The 6482-nt window shown below is 38.0% G+C and overlaps 1 protein-coding gene across 9 annotated transcripts in view; it reads right to left on the minus strand.

The window, feature by feature from the left end:
* The window catches only part of LOC112230859 (transcription factor E2-alpha), a 28029-nt gene extending 25448 nt beyond the window's left edge, over positions 1 to 2581 (minus strand). For 3 of the 9 annotated variants that reach the window (XM_024397731.2, XM_024397493.2, XM_024397232.2), the window contains exon 1: positions 2089 to 2580. The gene's annotated coding sequence lies outside the window, so the exon portion shown is untranslated. Of the gene's footprint in view, positions 1 to 2088 lie in introns of all 9 variants that reach the window. The other 6 variants (XM_024397320.2, XM_024397651.2, XM_024397571.2 and 3 more) reach the window with 4 other exon arrangements.
* Positions 2582 to 6482: the final 3901 nt, after the last annotated feature.

Below are 6482 nucleotides of genomic sequence, written 5' to 3' on the forward strand. Positions count from 1 at the left end.
GGGGCTTAAACCAGAAAATAAACGCAACTTCTCAGAAGTAAAAGGTAAAAGACCAGATTTGTAACAATACATCCATTTCAAAATGAAAGCTATTCTTACTTTCTTCTTATTTGTCACACATAGGGCCTAGTTCCTTAGAGCCAAGACCACACTGTGGGATCAAGGAATTTATGTGTTTGGAGTTTCAGCAAATGATGCTTCAGCATATTGAAACTTGAATATATTCTTTGAAGGCTGAGAATACCTGTGTAAAAAAAGATGAAAAAGGGAGATCAAATTTGACCATACAAATGGCTATATACCATGCAAAGGATCCATCAGGAATAGGCCTTTGTATTGAAAGTGAAGGCAGGTTAGGCCTACATAACCTAACCTTGAATAAAACAAATTGAATGCCCTAATAGAACACTAGGCCCAAGCGTAAATAAGCCTAATGTTGTTTTGCCAGACTTTCAGATAAGGTGGTAGGCCAAGGATACACAAACCTTGCCAAACATAAACCATAAAAACATTTACTGTTCCAAAATGTTGTGGGTATGTCTTGATAGTTAAAAGGACTTTGTGGATACACACATTTTGTAATGCAGAATTGCATATTTTGCTACTGACCGTACAAACAATATTCGGTTGCAACAGATTACGTCTATGGTTGCCTTGTACACATGCGAGACAGACAAGGAAAGAAGTCCTCCAAGTGCAAAACTAGGCCTATAGAATGTATTTCTAAAGGGAACACGTTTTTCTAAAAATGATTAAATATAAATATATACACACGTTCGATAAAACGGACCTAATAGTCCTCAAATATTTGAGATCTAACAGCAAAATAAAATCCATTGGGATAATGTACTTTCGCAAAATATTCGAGCAAATTGAAGCCAAATCACCAACTAGTAAGTAGAATGTGAGCTTTGGATAGTTGTGTTATTATCATCATAACAAATTGCTTATGTTTGAGTTTAAATAAATTTAATTCAACTGTTGCTTCTTAGAAACAGAATATAATGTCAATGTAGCCAACCAGAATGTAACATCGACAGAAATCGAAGCAAGCAGTGTGGACATCATGATCAATGTTTTAAAAACAAATCTTCTCAGTCCAACGATAGTTCGTTACAATACATTTTACCCCACATTGTTCCGCGTAGTTTCCAAGACTGAAACAACGTAAATATTTATTCCAGATTATCAACTATTCTAAACAGTCAGCTATCCGTTTCCAATGATAACAGGCCACATCTAGGTCCTATATAGCTATACTGAAAAGGGATGCTTTTCAGCCGGAGGATATTCAGGTTCAAAATGCTCTATGTAGTGGAATATCCAGCTACACAAAGTTTAAAATAATGAATTACCTTTATGAAAAGGGCTTCTGAAAGATACTGAAAAAAGGTGGCCTCTGAATAACTGCGAAAGACCTTGAAATAATGCAATAAATATGTTGCTTCTTTTGAAATATTACAAAATACAACTCAAGGTTAGTTTGCATTTGAGTTCGTTCAGAGATGGTGGGGGCATAAGGAATTTCCTGCCAAATGTGCAATAAAATAAATTAAAGTCTAGCCTGTGAACAGCCGCTTAACCACTTTCATTAAATTAAGGGGTGGTGGTTTTGTGTATTATTGGTTATAGAAAGGTTTGTTACTTGCTTTACATTTGTTATGAACCTTTTAAATGGCAGGGTGAACAAATGAAAGCACAAGTTTATAATGCCACTCAACATTATTTAGGCTACAGTCAATTCGTTGTTCGTCATAACCACATAACAGGCTTCTTAATTGGAAAATTGAGACTGGCAAACACATCAAAATTAGTCATATTCAGAATAACCTTACAATATATTTATGGTGAACAAAGGACTAATTTCCCTCACTACACGGTTGGTGCGGAGACCATCACACACTTGATGGCTGAACTCGCCACCTTACTAGAAACCAGACAAAAACTTACACCCCCCTGCTCCAACCACACATTCCCAAAACTTTTGATAATTGTAGAGTCATTCGTCCTACAATTGGCCTACATTAGGTACAATGAATTCGTGCATTTAAACGACTATATGCGAGTGTGAAACAGAAACATTTTTACCTTTAATCTTCAAATGTCTGGCATCCAACAGTAAAAAGAAAGGCTGAGTATCGCAGGGGGAAAAAACATAAAACTTCAAGAGAATTTCAACCTCAGCGCGTGAAACACATTGGATCGCTGTAGATGTCTTCCTTATTCCTCTTGAACCTTGCTCTGTTACACTACTCACATCATTAGTACAATGTAACCAGTCCGAATCCAAACAATATCTAGTTATTAATCTCACGTCTTCCTTTTTGTTGTTACAATTAAGATGATTTCATTCTTCTAGTAGACATCTTAACCACCTCCGTCCACATTGTCAAAAGCAACAACGTATCCCTACGCATGAAATGAGGGCCCCAACGCAGCGGTGTCCGATTTCAAACGCCTATAGAAAGACAACATATTTGCTCATAGGACAATAAAAAATATTAGATATAACGATCTACATTGATGTAACAACCGCATATGTTAGTTCGTTGGTCAACAGTTCATGGTGTTCTCTTCAAAATAAAAGAGATCTAAAGGACTACGCCTTTCAGCGGAAGGTTATTGTAGGAAAGCTCACTGTGATTACACAGCAGTTTCCCGAGATGGATTGATAAATCCGTAAGAGCATAGCCAATAGAAAAGCAGGTATGAGTGACAACCAGACACAGAAGCCAATAGCCGACCGAAAATACATTTTGGAACCTCCCTCTTCTTGACGCTTGCTTTTGCTGTGTGATAATGAAGGCTGTGAGGGGGGCTACAGTGTAAACTCTGACATCATTTTAATGCTGTGGTTATCGTTTTTTTCTCGCTCTACATTTTGAAAGCGTAGCCCTAGCCTACTCTAAGCGGATGGGTGAAATGGTCAAATAAATAACATTCATTGCCTATGTCAACCACACACTATACTAGTTGTATTGGTTTATAGACTATGTGCACCGTAGTATCAACAGAGTGGACATCACCAAATTGTTATGTCAGACCTTATGATCTAGCCTTTAATCAAATAAAATTGTATTGGTCACACACATATTTACCATATATTATTGTGGGTGTATTGCAATGCTTTCTCAGAGTAATAGGCTGTTTCTACATTATTATACATTTTGTCTTTCTTTTTTAAGGTCAGATAGACACCACATGTCTAACAGTACTACAATGTTAGACTTTAACCATTTTTCTTTTGACAATTTTCTTACATAATCAATTGTTTCCCTCTCAATTCTCACCTTAAAAATGCTCACACCATTGATAAGCCTATTTATCCCGTTTTTACTAAATGTTTGCCAATCAATGAATAATATATTTTTTAAAGATAATAGATAACTATGTTATTATTGGGCCTGAGTTTTTCTTGACCTGGTGATATGAACAGAGAAAACTCTCTAGACACTAAATAATGTTGATTGATTACGTGCTATTTTCACTGTGGACACAATATTTATTGACAAAAGCTGAACCTTAACCATAAAACTAAACTTCCTTGGTCTTCTCCACTGAGAGAGGAGGGAAAGAAAAGAGTATGGGATCACAGAGTACAGGATTTTAACAGAGCATGAATGTGGGGGGAGGGGAGGAGGTCTGGCTGCAGAGAGAGCGGGAGAGAGACAGAGAGAGAGAGAGAGAGAGAGCATGTGTTGAGAGACGAAGAGGCATACATTGAAGTCTACGTTTTGATGATTAAGACGTTAAGAAAAAAAAAGATATGACTTAATAGCTAGGTAGTTAGATTATATCTTTCTATAAATTACCACAAAAGATACACAGTTTTGGAATGTCAATGACTTTAAATCAACCTCACTTCCCCTAATAAAACAAAACAAAATGTTTTTACACTGAAGGGCAATATATATGTAAACTCTAAGCGCATCACACACTATTGGAAATATATGTTTTAATCAGCTTATATGTTTCTTATAGCATGTCTTATGTGTTGAGACCAGCTGACCAACTCCAGCTGGTCTTATGTTATTCTAATGGCTGCTTTATAACTAATGTCAGAGGCTCCGCCTTAAACCTTGTCATACAGGGTTCTCCAACCCTGCTCCTGGAAAGCTACCATTCTGTAGGTTTTTGCTCCAACCCTAATCTAGCACACCTGATTCTAATATTTACCCGGTTGATAAGCTGAGTCAGGTCAGTTACAACTGGGGTTGGAGCGAAACAGTAGGGTAGCTCTCCAGGAGCAGGGTTGGAGATCATTGCGTGTAGAAACTACAAACCCTTTAGATCAACCATGAGGCAAGGATGCGATAAGGAATGCAATGACCAACATCAAGTTCAGACTGGCTAATGGGTAGATAAACATGTGATGATGATGTTTATGATGAGGATGATGACAACCATTTGTGTTGGTGGTTCAAGTTGTGGCCAAAGTTTACAGTTGGAAAGCAAAGATTTTGTATGGAAATTATTAAAATCATCAACTAAATATCTAACTGTCCATTCACTTAGGATAGCCAGGAGAGAGAGAGGGATTGGCTGCCAATAGAATATATAGGTAAATAATCACGGTGTCCCCTGGGTAGGAGAGTCTCGGCAGCACAGTGCATTAATTAGTCCCAGGGACCATCTGTGGAATGTAATGGGGTTATTGCCTACAAATGCACATATGGGCCATAAATACCTTTACTAACACACTGAACACATTGATGGAAGGCAGGGAGAAAAAACACAGAAAATTATCCCTGCTGTCAAAAAAGGACATCTGATTCACTTATCTGACAGCCACTTGAAAAATCCGGAATTAAGGTATCTATTCATCAAAAATAAAAATTTGAACAGATGGAAACATCTGTTTGAAAAGGAATTGGCAGAAGAAAAAATATATTTTTCCACTATTGGGCCCTGGGTAAGAATAGTGCTGTTGTCAGTGTTAGCAATGAGGCTTGTAAGCTCTCCAAGTAGTTTGTATTAACAGCTGGGCCTGACATGGAGAGCATGTACAAGGGCAGCCAGAGTGAAGGGGGGTAAAAAAATTGTCTGAAAACCTTTAACTAAAGGATCAAAGACATGAATTCATAGAAAATTGGAGTGGATAGTGAACTCCAAGAAATAAAGGTGGAGTGGAAGGGGCATTGTATAGAATTTGAAACATAAAATGGAGTATTGATTTGAGTTAAGTGTACCTGTAAATTTTGTATCAATAATGTGTGTGCCAGGGCAATAGACAAGTATGATTTAAAATCACATCATTTAACCATCCGTCATATTGCAATGGTTGTTTATGATTAACAGGTCGCAGAATGGTAGCCTGGCAGCCCCAGATCATGATAATCATATATCATTGTCACTGGAAGAACAAATGGATACCAAAATACTGTATATTTAATATACAATCTTCAAATGCATTAATAGTACAATAGACAAGACAGAATGTATTTGGAGCGAGAAACTGACATATTTGCCCTCATTACTTCCTTCAAGCCATTCCCTGCCTCCTCTCTGTAATTAACCCCAGATGCACGTAGAAAAATTAGCATATATTTTGCACATTGGTGCTAATCGGTCATATATTTGGGCACATGTATAAAATATTCAAATGTATACAAATCTTTGAATATAGACCAATTCATGTAAGTAATAATTGTGTACTAAGTGTACAAATAATGCAATATTAGATGTATTTATCAAATTAATGATGTAAAGAACAGAAACAAATAAACAAAGGGGGATTCACCACTCCTGGGAGAACAAGGAAAAAAGCCTTGTGGGCCAATGTTCTCTTTGTTCCATTTTACGCTGAACAAATGGCAGCATGTACCTTTCCTCGTTATGTTTTGTGGTTTGGTGCTACCTGTCTCACCAGTCTCTTACATCTTTTTTCAAATCCAGCCCTCCTCCCCAGCATCCTCTCTGTTCAGTCTATAGAAAGCCACTCATGCAAACCACATCACCAGGTTATATCACACAGCAGTGAGACAAGCTGCTCACTACACTGAGCCCCTAACAGTCAATGACTGGGTAATGGTAGAGGCTTTGGATTGGTTGTGGGGGAAGGGCAGAGGTGCATAGGGTTCTGATCACACAAGAAACTAGGCCAAGACCGACAACACTTCAAACGCTAGCCCCTCCCATCACTGCAACTTGTTACAGGATCAAGACAATCCCTTGAGAGAATGTCATTAACCAGACATAAAAAAGTGTTTGGTCCACAACATGTGTGTTTAGAGAATAAACCTCATGTATTTGGGCAATGATTCATATTTCCGTACCCCTTGAAAGCATTGCTCCAATGAAAGGGGCTGAAGGTAGCAGGGGATAGATTGATAGCGTTGGCTGGATGCCTGTATTTTGAGTCTATCTCTGCAGAAGGAAAGGGGGAGGGGAGGAGGACCTATCTGTTGTGCTCTCTGTACTCATGGTAAACTGACTCCCACAGAGCAGAAACTATCCAAGCTCAGATGCCCACCTGTGTAATA

This window comes from Oncorhynchus tshawytscha, linkage group LG01, assembly GCF_018296145.1.
Source record: "Oncorhynchus tshawytscha isolate Ot180627B linkage group LG01, Otsh_v2.0, whole genome shotgun sequence".
Classification (NCBI taxonomy): domain Eukaryota; kingdom Metazoa; phylum Chordata; class Actinopteri; order Salmoniformes; family Salmonidae; genus Oncorhynchus; species Oncorhynchus tshawytscha.